This window comes from Sus scrofa, chromosome 4, assembly GCF_000003025.6.
Source record: "Sus scrofa isolate TJ Tabasco breed Duroc chromosome 4, Sscrofa11.1, whole genome shotgun sequence".
In the NCBI taxonomy this organism is placed as follows: Eukaryota; Metazoa; Chordata; class Mammalia; order Artiodactyla; family Suidae; genus Sus; species Sus scrofa.
This window is the reverse complement of record NC_010446.5, coordinates 11,152,843-11,167,895: the sequence shown is the minus strand read 5'-3', so window position 1 is coordinate 11,167,895 and position 15,053 is coordinate 11,152,843. Positions and strand designations below refer to the sequence as shown.

Below are 15,053 nucleotides of genomic sequence, written 5' to 3'. Positions count from 1 at the left end.
TAACTTAAAAATAAATTGACTATATTTTTATTAAGAAACAAATACCTTAAATACAAGGACATAGACTGTTTGAAAGTAAAAGGTGGGAAATATTTATACAATGTAAAAATTAATAAAAGAAGTTTGCTACATACTAATATTTGACATAGTTATTTCAAAGCAAGAAACACTACTACAGATAAAGTACAGTTTTTGATAATAAAAGGATCAACCTATTAGAAAATGTGCCAGTTCTAAATTTATGTCCATCTAAAACAGCTTTAAAGTACATACAGTGAATATTAACAGAACGAAAAAGAAAAATAGACAAAGTCACAGTCGTTTGGCAGAAATTAGCACATTTCTCACTCAAGTTCTGATACAATAAATAAGCAGACAGAAAATCAGCAAGGATGTAGGATATTTAAATAACATAAAAAGCAAACATGAATGGCTTGACACAGAGAGAACAGCACAGGCAGTACCTGAAGAAAAGAATAAGCAGCAGGGAGATGGGCAATAATGAACACGAAACAAAGTTTCATGACTCTGAAGCTGAATTCGAGGAAGTGCTTTAATCTTGGGTCAGAATAAGTTTGCCAACTACTCTTAGCACCACTGTCTCCATCACAGTAAACCTTTCTCCCTGTAGAATCTGGACAAGGGTAGGCCTCCTCCAAAAAGGAGAAAGAAAAGCAAGCCAGGGCTGTGTCCAAATCTCACACTCAGATCAGGCCCTTGTTTTGTGAGGACAGTGGCTCCAAAAAGGCAAAAATGTTCCTGTCCTAACTCATTTCTCTCCTGGAAGTGGGAGTTTCTTTCTGGAAACATGCTAATAGGAAAGTGGACTTTCCCCTAACTATTTCTCAAGGAGATACTGTGATGCAGAGAAGGACATAAAAAATGTCCGATATAATTGTAACACTGATCACATTTTTTTTTTTTTTAGGGCTGTACCCACAGCATATGGAGGTTCCCAGGCTAGGAGAACCAATCAGAGCTATAGCTGCCAGTCTACAACACAGCCACAGCAACGGGGGATCCGAGCCGCATCTGGGAGCTATACCACAGTTCACAGCAACACCGGATCCTTAACCCTGAGCGAGGCCAGGAATCGAACCTGCATCCTCATGGTTCCTAGTCGGATTTGCTTCCACTGCACCACCATGGGAACTCCCCTGACCACATTTTTGAATGAAATGTCAGTCTTCCTCACCCCTCATCTTCTGAACCAGGTCTTATTAACATGTGAATCCCAACCCTTTATATAGTGCTTGGCACATCATAGGTATCCCACAAGAATGTGCTGAATAAATAAAATATGAAACAAGGGAAGGAAAGGCACCTGACAGAAATGAAAAACAGTCTCTGAGTGATAAACAGTATTTTCCAGAGTAGCCCTTCCTAAGACATGACATTAGAGATAAGGTCCTCAGGAAACTTGGAAATCACCCACACGCAACCAAATAACAGTGTACATCCTCGGATCTCAAAAGAACAGTTGTTAGTTCATCTATTGGATTAAAACTGGACATTCAGAGGGAAGATATATTGATAGATCCATGTGGTTTGCATGGAGGTGGAAATCCGGCCAAGGTCAGTAGCGCAGGATAAGGAAGAAGCAGCAATCCCAGGCTTTTGATGACCTAGTGATGGGGACTCCCATATTTGGAGTGCCAGGAATTCCCACTTAATCCCCCACAGCAATCTTTAAAATCATTACCGCTTTGCAACGAAATAAAACACTGAGGTCCAGAGAAAATGAGAAAATTGTTCTAATTATTGCTATAACTGAGAATCAAATCCTTATCTTTCTATCCCCTGAAACCTGGGCTCAACTTTTCTCTACAGGTACCAAAAACAGCTTTTAAAAGATGTTGTGAGGCTTTTGTGCAATAAACTATTTATTGATTTGACTCTCTTTGGGAACTTCCCAGATGAAGTGTTGCCTAAAGTCAGTATCTGATAATATTGCTGACTCGCCATGATTCAAACTGCTTCTTGATTGACTGGAAAGACAGAGCATCCAGAGGTCCAGACCAGGCCCAGGGCAACCCCATGTACGTTCAATTCCGCCAGCAGGAGCGGCACATCCAGAATGCCTCTGCCTCCTATATATCTTCCTTTAAAGCATTAATTAAATGATTTGCCTACTACTTTCATAAAATATTAAAAGGACAACCCAATGGATTTCCTTTATTTAGGTGTTAGATCTCTCAATGTTAATGGATTTTGAAACCGTTTAATAGGTGCTGCCAATGTTTTTCTTCATCTTTCATTTGCTCCTTAAAGTGTGTGATATTTTTTTGCCATAGAGAAGTGTTTTTGCTTTTAATCCTGTCTCTGTCTCTCGCCTCCATTCTCTGTCTTGCTCCCACCTTCTTCTGCTTCATTCTTTCTTGCACTCATCTCATTATTGTCCCTCCCTTATTGACCCTTATCTTTTCATCGTGGAGAAAGTCTTTCTTATTATTACAGTTGACGTACAACATAAGTTACGGGGGTACAATCCAGTGATTCCCCATTTTTAAAGGTTATATCCCATATATGGTTATTATAAAATATTGGCTATATTCCCCATGTTGCACAATACATCCTTGTAGTTAATTTTATACACAACAGTCTGTACCTCTTAGTGCTCTATCCTTATCTTGCTCCTCTCCCCACTGGTAACCCCTAGTTTGTTTTCTAGATATGTGAATCTGTTTTGTTTTTGCTATATTCACTAGTTTGTTTCATTTTTTTACAGTCCACGTGTGTGTTATCATACAGTATTCATGTTTCTCTAATTTCACTTCGCATAATACATGTACCCCAATGTTCACAGCAGCATTATTTACAGTTTCCAAGGAAGCAACTTAAGTGCCCATCAGTAGATGAATGGATGAAGAACTGAACATATATATACATACATACATACATACATACATACATAAACACAGTGGAATACTACTCAGCCATAAAAAAGAATGAAATGTTTCCATTTGCAGCAACATGGATGGACTTGGAGGACAGTATCATGGAGAAATTTTTAATTTTAGTCAAATCTAAAAATCTTTCCACTCACTCTTTAACCCACAGGATCGTTTATTTCCATAGCATTGTAGAAACTGTTCTTTCAAAGTTCACAAGAGGTCTGAGTTCTGAACTGATGGTGCCCTCCCTCAGTTTCTATAACCTCTGAGTGGTCTCATCCTCCCTCTTGGCTTCTCTCCCTTTATCCTCTCTTTGAACAAGTGTTCTACAGGAATCAGTACACTGCATTCTTCTTACTTTCATCTTTGTTCCACTTCAGAATAATATCTATGAATCCAAGGATTCACCAAGGAGTGAATTCACTCAATGTGAAAAGTAAAAGTGAAGACAAAAGGCGAGTATGACTCATCTTTCTAGAACATTAATATTTTTTTAAGACCTGGAGACAAATTGATTGTTTTCTAATAAGACATAAATAGATATTTTGTAAAATAGAAGGCAAATTTTGCATAAATTTCTAAAACAAAACATGAGGTGTGAAGAAATGTTAAAGTCAAAGTCATGGCATGTGATTTTAAGTCATGTCTTAAAATCCTTATATTTTCATTATCATTCATTATTGCAAGTACATTGATGGAAAAAAAAAACATAACAATTCATGTATGTGCATCAAATCTAATAAATTTTCTAAGTCCTAATCTTAGGTCCCAAAAATGTTTCCTAGAAGTTGGTGATGGTGATAAGAATGATGATCATTATTCCTAAGCTAATGCGAATTTCATAGGCATTATTGCACAGAAGACTATAGAATCATCCTTTGGCAGGGCCAGAGCACTGACGAAGGAGTAACTGCCTCTTAGAGGGAAGTTCATAGCGATACAGGTATTCCCAAAAAAAGAAGAAAAATCTCAAATCAACAGCTTAACCTACCACATAAAAGAATTAGAAAATGAAGAACAAACAAAACCTAAAGTCAGCAGAAGGAAGGAAATCAAAAGATCAGAGAGGTAATCAATAAAATAGAGATTCAAAAAACAGTGGAAAAAAAATCAATAAAACTAAGAGCTGGTTCTTTGAAAGGGTAAACAAAATTGACAAACCTCTGGCTAGACTCACCAAAAAGAAGAGAGAGAACACAAAAAAAAAAAACAAAATAAGAAAAGACAAAAGGAGAAATCTCAAGTGATACTGCAGAAAGATAAAAAACCATAAGAGAATTCTATGAACAATTATGTGCCAAAAAATTTGACCATCTGGACAAAATGGACATCTTTCTAGAGACATACAGCCTGCCAGAACTGAATTAAGAAGAAATATATCATTTGAACAGACTGATCACTAGAAATGAAATTGAATATGTAATAGAAACACTACCCACAAACAAAAGTCCAGGACCAGATAGTTTCACAGGTGAATTCTACCAAACATACAAAGAAGAACTTATGCCCATCCTTCTTAAAATTTTCCAAAAGTTTGAAGAAGAAGGAATCCTCCCAAAGACATTCTATGAAGCCACCGTCACCCTAATACCAAAAGTGAAGGTACTACCAAAAAGGACAATCATAGGCCAGTATCTCTGACAAATATAGATGCAAAAATTCTCAACAAAGTTTTAGCCAACCAAATCCAACAACACTTAAACAAAAAGATCCTACACCACGACAAAGTGGGATTCATCCCAAGTGCACAAGGACAGTGACTTATTATATGTTTTAAGTTTGTACAGTTGAATTTGTATTTTTAAACTTGTATAGTTCACTTACAGTATATTTGTTTTAGGTGTACAATAGTGCAACTATTTTTATAGATTGTGCACCATACAAAGTTATTGACTATATTGCCCGTGCTGTACACTACAACCCTGTGATGTACCTACTTTATAACTGGTAATTTGTAACTCTTAATCCCCTCCACCTATTCCATCCATCCCGTACCCTACCTTCTTTCTGGCAACCACTAGTTTGCTCTCGGTGTCTGTGAGCCTGTATCTGTTTTGTTTGCTTTTCTCTTTTTAAGATGCTACTGCAAGTGAAAACATACAGTGCTTGGGAGAGATAGAGATACAGATCTTCTTCATCCATTCATCTGTCCCTGGACACTTAGGTGGCTTCCGTATCTTGGAAGCTACAATAAATAATGCTGCTATGAACACCGAAGGGAATATATCTTTTCAGATTAATGTTTTCATTTTCTTTGGATAAACATCCAGGTGTGGAATGTGGAACTGCTGGATCATATTTTAGTTCTATTTTTAATTTCTTGAGGAAACTCCATGCTGTTTTCCAGAGCGACTGTACCAATTTCCATTCCGACCAATAGTTAAACAAGAGTCAAGGGGGGGCAGGTCAATTAGCCAATAAAGTCTACAGCTTTTTGCCATTATCCTCATGGTCACAAGGTGGCAAATGTCACAAAGTCAAGGCTAGATGAGAAAGGACATTGCAGTGTATCCGTCCCTCCTTATGAGAAAATCAAAACCTCTTGAAGAATTCTGCAGAAAAAAAATTCATTTTCTTAGGCCTCTTTGGTCAAAGCTAAGGTATCTCAGGGCTTCCAAGAATGTGTGAAGAGTGAAAATGAGATTATCATGATTGGCTTACACCAATAAAATTTATTAGCTTGGGTGTGGACATAATGCTCCCAGTCCAAAACAAGAAAAAAAAATCACGTGAGTGCAGTTAGCAAGGAGAAAGGAAGAGTAGTTGAACACGAGGTAGAGCCAACAACATATGCCACAATGAAAAAATACAAATGAATTAGCCTCAATATAATTTCTGAGGTCATTTCAATACCAGTGCATGAACTAACGAGAACATTAGAGACCATCCATAATGAATTAAAAAAAGAAACCTTTTCAACTGTGGCAAACCATCAAGAGAGCCAGCAAAGGAGAGGAAAATTCTTTAGCATCAGAGCCAGACTCATTCCCTATCCCCAAGGGAATCTTCAAGCGGTCCTTGGCGTTCAGAGCGGAGCTGTGGAGGCCCTCGTGAGCCAGAGAGGAATAATGACTGCTTTGTCCTTCTCCTGGACCAGGGAAAGAGTGATCAGCTGTAGCCTCTCCATGAAAAGCCTCACTCTTACCACCTTTATTCGCCCCCGCCTTCCTCCCCACCCTCGACGGAGTCCCCTGCTCAAAATCTGACGTAAATTGTTTCCTTACCATGGCAAGCTGCCTAAGATTTCTGGGAAGTAAGTTTGAACAGGAGTCATGCCAGGGCTGGAATCAGCAGTGCTTCTGTGTAGCCTGCAATATAAGCTGTAATTAGGGATACTGAGATCCCTAACGTTGCAAGCCAAGTAAGTCTATGTGTGGATGCGCTGGAGAGGTTTACACACACACACACACACACACGTTGTATATTTACTGTATATTTTATACATAGCGTATATTTTTTTTCTGTTTCTTCACTTAGAATATGAAAACCAAAGACCATAAGAGACTGTGTTAGTTTGACGGTCTGACATCTCTCCCAAGGCTGTTTTCTTTTTCCTCTCCATTCATTCATTCACTCACTCTTTCCATGAAAGAACTTTTCTTGGGTAAAGAATCGCTAACAGGATCGATAAGGATCACCTCCTCATGGAGTTTATGGCGAAAGGCAGACCTTTAGCCAATATTTTAGATTGTTTCTTGATGACGTCTACCCTTCTAGCTCCTTCTGTTTTTCCTCTTCTTTACTGTTCCAGGGCTGAAGTAAAATACTGCCTGCTGAGATGCTATAGTTGAAGGGGCATGAGCTGTGGAATAAAAAGACTGATTAGAATTCCAGCTCAACAGCTGAGTATGAACTGTTGTTGGAACTTCGGCCATTTCCTTAGAACACATAGAGCTTTTTTCCTTCGTCTGAGCAGGTGGCCAGTTGTGCGTTCACACACCAATATTCTCATTTCCATTCTTCTTCATTTCCTCTCTTAGATGGTCTTACACCAGCTACTCTCAAATTTGTTTGAGCTTTTCCATGGAGTTCTCTCTCTTCCTGGCATACAGAGATAGTTCTTCAGTCCTAATGACTCCAGAGCTCCATTTATTCAGCTTAGTAAAATGTCATTGGACAATAGCATATGTAGAGAACAGTGTGCACATCATAAATGTACAGCCCAGTGGATTTTCACAAACTGACACAACTGTGGAACCAGAATTCATATCATGAAATTGAACATTTTCTTTTTCTTTTTTTTTTTTTTTTTTGCTTTTTGGGCCCTCACTCACAGTATGTGGAAGTTCCCAGGCTAGGGGATGAATTAGAGCTACAGCTGCCTGCTGACAGCATGGCCACAGCAACATGGGATCTGAGCCATTCTGCCACCTACACCACAGCTTATGGCAATGCCAGATCCCCGACCCACTGAGCAAGGCCGGGGATTGAACCCATGTCTTCATGGATACTAGTTGGATTTGTTTCCGCAACGCCACAGCAGGAACTCCCTATCCTTATTTCTAATACCAATAAGGGTACTACAAGTACTCTTTTGCTTAGGGCTTCTTTCACTAAGCTCCATGTTTATAAGATAAATTACTGTTGTAAGCTGCAGTGCTACCCTTCATTGTCATTGCTGTATAATATTCCATTATGTGACTAGATCACAATTGGTTTATTTATCCCTCTGCGGATTAATGTTTAGATTACTTCAGTTCTGGATTATGATAAATAGTACTAATGAAAACATTCTTGCATATGATTTTCTGTCAACATGTGTACACTTCTCTTTTGGATACCTAGGACTAGAATTACTGAGTCATAGGGAACGAAAATATCCAACTTTAGTCAATATCGTCACTTTTCCAAAGTGGTTGTGACAATATATACTCCCACAAATAGTGTACAGAGTTCCTGTTGCTCAATAAGTTTACTCGCTATTCTTGCTATTAATTAGTATCATTGTTTTTATTGGTTAGTTCCTACTAGCTAGCATACCTATTGTTCAACATGTTCTGAAGAGTTCCATCTTTTACATTTGAACCCTTCTGATAAAGGTACAGTGACACTGTGATATTGCATTGTAATCAAAATTTTCATTTTCCAATGACTGATGAAGCTGAGCAGCCTTTCATGAGTTTACTGGTCATTTGGATATTATACACTTTTAGTGAAATTCTCGTTCAAGCTGTTTGCCCATGATTTACTACTGAATGGCCTTTTACTTATGGAGTATTCTTTATGCATTTTGTAGAGTCCTTTGGTTAGCATATGTGGAGCAAATATCTTCTTACTCACTTTTATATAGTTCTATAGAAACAAATGTGGTGGGATCATGCCTCTGAAACTTCTTTTATCTGTGCAAATTTAGGTGAGTTAACAAGCCTCTCTGAACCTCAGTTTTCTCTATAAAAAGTGGAAAGGATAACCTTCACCCAACCTACATCATCTTGTCACTGGGAGGAAAATGAGACACTACATACACAGCAGCTTGAAGAATTCATAAGTATCCAGGAAAAGAACTATAACTGTGGTTTGCGACTATTGTAGATACCTTCTATTACTATTAGTGGTAAGTAAATTGTCATCAGAGGAGAAAACAATCACATTCTATGATGGGTAGAAAAAGGATTTAGGAATAAATCATCCTATGAGGATGATCTCTTTAGTTCACATCCCTTGGAGAAAGAACGTTTAGTTACACATCCCACGCCGAAAAGGAATCTTGTAAGGCCGAAATAACGCTCCCAGATGTGAGCCTCAGCACTCACACAAGTGTTTCCAGAAGTGGACAATGCCATTCCTTATTTCTCATTTCCTCTCAGTTCCCTTTCTTTCCAATAATACATCCAACAGGCAAGGATGTCTTCACCAAGGTGGTACCAGTTCTCAAGAACCTGAGCCCATGACAAGATGTGTTTCCCATCCATCTTCTTTCCTTAAACCAAAGAGCAATTGACTTTTGTTGAGAATTTAGTGATATAAGAGCTGTGGGGGATATATAATTGTAGGGAATAGTAGAAGGTCAGATGCTAACACACTGAAATCATCTCATCCTATCTCCTAATTTTACAGCTGAGGAAACAGAGACTTAGAGAGATCAAGTTACTCACCTAAGGATGTACATGAAGTGAGTGAAGGACAAAAACCTACAACTTTGCCTTACAGGCTATGTTCTCTGGAGGACTGTGTCTGTGTTGTTCATTGTCACAGCACATGGCACACCAAGCACAATGCCTTTTAAACAGCCTTCCTGTCATGTCTCAAACAACCAAGCTCATTCGTATCGGAAAAGAGAACCAATAAATGGAAAAGGCTTGGCACTTTAAAAAGTTTATAGAATTACATAAACAAGCAATTGTTTGGGCATACACACAGCTAGGAGAACGTGTACAAATGATTAACTATGGGATACGTCTCATGTTCCTCAGAGAATCCTTCCAAAACCACCCACACCCTGAGACAGTGTACACATAGCAATATTGTTCTTAATTCTATTATAGCTGTGTGTGTTGTATCATCTCATATTATAGATAGCTATTCGTGTGTTTCAATCCACTAAACTGTGCCTAGTCCAGACCTAGTGGGTGATCATAAATAGTTGTTACACAAATGACTCAATCAACCAACTAATAGTGAACAGTGGATTTCTCTGTTATTTTAGCATCTCAACCTATATTCCCAGGACTGTAATTAGGGATATTAAGATCCCTGAAATTGGAATTCCTGCTGTGGTGCAGCAGGTTAAGGATCCAGCATTGCCACAGCTGTGGCATAGGTCACCGATGAGGCTCAGATTCAATCCCTGGTCCGCCCGAACTTCCATATGCTGCAGGTGCAGCCAAAAAAGAAAATAATAACAACAAAAAGACCCCTGAAATTGTGGCTCAGTAAGTATGTTGTCTCTGGGGGCAGGATGCATACACATATACGTGCATGTATTTTTTTCTGTTTCTCTTGTTAACTTCGAATATGAAAAAAACAAAGATTATAAGAAACTTTGTTATTTTGATGAAGTACAGCAACTCTGCCAAGTCTGTTTTCTTTTTCCTTTCTTTACATTCATTGATTCATCCATTCATTTACATATTTTTTCAATTAAAGAATTACTCTTGAGAAAAGATCAGCTGGTGAGAATTGTTTTGTCCCCAGGGGGACATGTGCCAATGTCTGGAGATATTTTTGGTTTTCATAACTTAGTTCTCCAAGTTGCTACTGGAATAGTGGATGAAAGCCAGTGATGTGGCTACACATTGGGAGGGCACACGACTAGCCCCCTTCAAAGACACATGCAACCCCAAATGCCAGTAGTGCCAGGTCAAGAAATCTGCTATATATCTACTGTAACTCAAATACTGTCCATTGCCCTGTGTATCCAGAAGAAGACTGTCACTGATTTAAAAGAAAACATATATACAGACTACTGTATATAAAATAGACAATTAACAAGGACCTACTGTATAGCACAGGGAAATCTACTCAGTAGTTTGTAATAACCTATGTGGGAAAAAGGAATGGATATATGTGTATGTATAACTGATTCACGTTGCTGTACACCTGGAATGAATACCACATTGTAAGTCAACTATAGTCCACTAAAATATTTTAAAAAAATAAAAAAAAAGAGAGAGAGTACTGGTCTCATCCAAGGACAAGAAATATACACTTATATATTACATATACAATAGATACATATAATAGAGCTTTCCTTCTTTAATCTTTGCAGAGAAATAAACCTGCCTTGTTCATCTGTAGAAAGTCACAATGGTCATTTGAATCTAACATTTGAAATTTGAACCATTCAGGTCATCCAACAACCACTTTACCGTATGTCTCATCGTTGCCCGGCACAGTGCTGTGCCAAAAGAGAAGGTAAAAGAGAGAAATGATTCACCTTGAATGGATGCTTCCCATTTCTCAAAGCATCTTACCATGTGACCTCACAACTTCCCTTTAAGGTAAGGAGTTTGATAATTGGTGACCCAATCCAACAGGTAAAGAAACTAAGACACAGAGATAACACAGAGTATCTTCTAAAATTAAAGAGTTCTCTCCCTAATACACAAGCGAAGCCATGGCTTGTGTAAAACTGAAAATAAGAATTAGGGTGAAACCCATTAAATGGCATAGATATGTTTTATAGTTGCCTATCTGGAACCAAGAAGGAGGTAGAAGGCTGGATTAGCTCGTTAGCCTATTCAGGCTGCCACAACAAAAGACCATAGACCGAGCAGCTTATACACAACAGAATTTTCTCATAGTTCTGGAGACTAGGAAGTCCAAGATCAAGGTGCTGACAGATTCTGGCAGGTATGGTGTCGGGTGAGGGCCCCTGCTTCCTTGTTCCTAGACAGGCTTCTTTTTGCTATGTCCCCATGTGGCAGAAGTGAGGCGGGAGCTCTCTGAGGTCTTTTATAAGGATACGAATCCACTAACAGAGGGTTCATCCTCACGTCCTAACCCGCCTCCTGACACCATCCCGTTGGGGGTTAGGATTTCAGTATATGGATTTGGGAGAGACACAAGCATTCACACACAAGAGGGTGTGAGGAAGACACGCTCTTCCTAAGCCCTTCTAGGCAGGACCACCGTTCATAATTAGGACCAAGAAGAGCCCTAAAAGGTTTTCCCCATCTGGGCAGATTCAGTGGTCTCACTAAGCTAAGTGCACCGCAAAGAAGATGAACTCCATTCTTTGTGAGTTATTTCACAACATTTCATCATTTAAAATATACACAAAAAAAATTAAAAAAATAAAATATGAAAACCTATCATCTGGCAAGAACTTGAATGGCATCATCTAGAGAAAATTTGAATTAACTGATGTAGAATGAAATCTAAGATCAACCTAAATGCTCTATCTTTAAGTGCATCTTGCCTCTTGAAATAAATTAAACATTGAAATTCAAAAAAAATAAAAAATAAAAAAATAAAATATACACAAAAATATATTAAAATATTTTTTAATTTTTAAAAATGTTTTTTATTATAGTTGATTTTTAATGTTGTGCCAATTTCTGCTGTACATCAAAGTGACCCAGTCATGCATATATATATATATATATATATATACACTCCCTTTCTTATATTATCTTTCATCATGGCCTATACATAGTTTAGCAAATAGCATCCCTGGTTTTCATTCTGAGCCTTTAAGAGAAAGAAAAAGTCAGGCACAATTTCCCTGAGTTTGCTGAAGAAACTAAGGCTCTTAGAGGTTAAATGATTTGCCTGAGTCCACTAAGTGACATAGTTTGATGATTGTATGACTAGATCTTTTGCCACTTTTGTCCTAGAACATTCTGCTCTTTTAAAATCATCATCACTTTTCCTCCACCCTCCACCTTAATTTTCTCCAGAGGAGGGGGAAAAAGCACAAAACTCAAAGAAGTATGATACCTCTAGGGATTTTTCATGACTCACTAAAATAACTGGACAGATCCTCTGGGAAAGCGAGTCAGAGTAAATAATGTGGGAAGATCTTAGTCTTCCTCTGAACTGACTGGATAGGACATTCTCTGATTGACATTCTCAGATTCCCACAAGGAGAATAAAGCTCCTTGCCTCTCAACGATGGAACCCTGAGCTGAGAGGCATCTTTAACTTTTCCAAGAAAATGGAATCACTGCCACAAAGAAGTGGTCTTTGCTGCAAGGCACAACTGAGTCCATACAAGGTCCCCTGCAAAGAAGGCCCCCAGATGCCAGGTCTGGCTGTGGTCAAGTAGAATAGACACACTGCATTCCAGTCATTGTTAGGGTAGCCAGTCTTTAATTTCACTTCAAAACATTTTTATCAGACAACTAGAATTTGATAGATGAGGCACATATGATTTCACAATAAATGTATGTTTTGTGTTGAGTTGTTCATAATAACATATATTCCCTAGTGGAGTTTTGAGAACACAGAATATAGAATACCAATGGGCAAGTAAAACCATGCCCACGGGTCCTAAGACCATCTCTGATACAGGAGCACAATTCAACACTCAAGAGTTTGGAAGAGAGCGTGTTATCAGTAATACTATTATGCTTCTGAATAAGGGTGAATTTATTAGTTTATATAATAATACCAACAACTGAGTTTCAAAAAACTATAATAGCGCCAGAGAAAAGAATCAGACACAATTTTATTCTTAAGAAATAACTATTTAGGAGTTCCCGTCGTGGCTCAGTGGTAGGCAAATCCAACTAGAAACCATGAGGTTGTGGGTTCGGTTCCTGCCCTTGCTCAGTGGGTTAATGATCTGGTGTTGCCGTGAGCTGTGGTGTAGGTTGCAGATGCGGCTCGGATCCCACGTTGCTGTGGCCCTGGCGTAGGCTGGCGGCTGCAGCTCCGATTCGACTCCTAGCCTGAGAACCTCCATATGCCACGGGAGTGGCCCTAGAAATGGCAAAAAGACCAAAAAAAAAAAAAAAAAGAAGTAACTATTCAGTGCTATTAAAGTTACTGATTTAAGTACCTAATCAGTACAGTGTTCTGTGCTACATACAAGAGATAAAGAGTTTGAGAAGCAATGCCCATCCTCAAAGAGAGACTGATATATCCCTACGTACAGACCATGGGGCGATGCCATAGCAGTTGTTGGCACTGTGTGCTATTTTAGAACAAATGTGAGAGTGACCAGTTCTGCATGGGGGGCAAATCTGTGAAGAGAAATCCAACAAATGTTTGAGGCTGTGGGGATGGCCAGTAAAATCAATCAGCCTCGGTCCTGTTAGATGGTCTTCCAAACCCCAACTCAATGACCAGTGGCTGATTCAGTGACCACACAGACACACAGACTTACTTAACTGCCAGCCTGTTCTGGCTCAAGCTAGCTTCATGTGATGAATTTCCTTTTGCATTTAGTTCTCTTCTTCCATTTCACAAACTGAGGTCAGGAAACTGGTCCAGGATGTGATTAAGTCAACTCTTGAGTCTCACAAATTTCTCACAAGGAGGAAAGATAATTGCATGTGCAGGGAAAGATTTCTGGGTTCAAGGATAATAGTCTCAATGGAAACAGTGACAAAAGCTTTACTACTCAGACTTTGCTTCTTCCAGACCAGCTGAGCAAGAGATTTCTGACATTTAATGCTGGATGAGCATTATTTCCTCCAACTGATCAAGAATAATATAATATTACATGGCCTTATATAGTGAATCTTTGGTCTCTGGCCTCTCAGGATGAGTCAATTAAGCTTTACGTGATCCATCAATAAACAATACCAGGTCTTAACATTAGGCACTGGGGGATCAATAATAAAGAAACAATGATTCTTATCTTCAAATCTTGTCTAAAACATGGAAGAGACAAGTACCAAACTAGGTCTGATTCCAGAGTGCTAATGTGAGCCGAGGAGGCTGCCAAATTCTAGGTGCTGGACTGGAGGAAAGGGTAGGAAAGACTTCCTAGAAAAAGTAGCATCTAAGCTAAGCCCTGAAATTAAATGCAAGGGATATGTAGGTAAAGAAGGGTTAAGGAAAGGGGCATTTCAGGAAAGGAAGTAGTAAAAACTAAGGCTCTAAGCTCCAAAAAACAAGACCTTAAAGAAATTCAAAATAGATGTAACATAGGGAAGACAAAATATTGAGTCAAATTATAAAATGAAACCTTCAATCACTGCACAACTATAAATGTAATAAAATTCACTAATTTAAAAATAAAAAATAAAAAAATAAAATGAAACCTTCAAAACTATTAGCTTTTATCCAGTCCGTAACTCATTGTCAATTGCTTCTCTCTCCAATGAGAGAGAAAAAAGAGACAGGGTAGGAGAGGGACATTATTATTTGGATTCTTAAAAACAATATTGTAAAAAATCAGGGGAAAATGTGTAGCCAATATAAAATATTGAATAGAGGAATAATTATATTTTAACACAGTAAAAAAAAGAGAGAGAGAGAGATTGAGAATGGAGAGAGATAATTACAGAGTTATGTGCTGGCCAGGTCATACAGGTCAGATTTATTTTGAAGGCAGAAAAAACTTTGAAGGTTTTTAATAGGGTGATGAGAGAGAGAGAGTGTGTGTGTGGGGGTGTGTGGGTGTTGGTGTTGCTATTTTTGTTGCTGTTAAAGAGTACCCATAAGCTCCTGTTGGAAAGTGGGTTAGAGGAAGTGAAGATTGAAGTTAGAAACCAATTAGAAGGTTGTTTTGGTGGCCCAGAAAGGAAATGACAGAGTCTTGAAATT

General features: G+C 38.5%; 1 long non-coding RNA gene across 1 annotated transcript in view; it reads right to left on the bottom strand.

The window, feature by feature from the left end:
- Positions 1 to 15,053, bottom strand: part of LOC102158034 — a 76,736-nt gene that overhangs the window by 5,888 nt on the left and 55,795 nt on the right. The gene's annotated exons all lie outside the window — the stretch shown is intronic.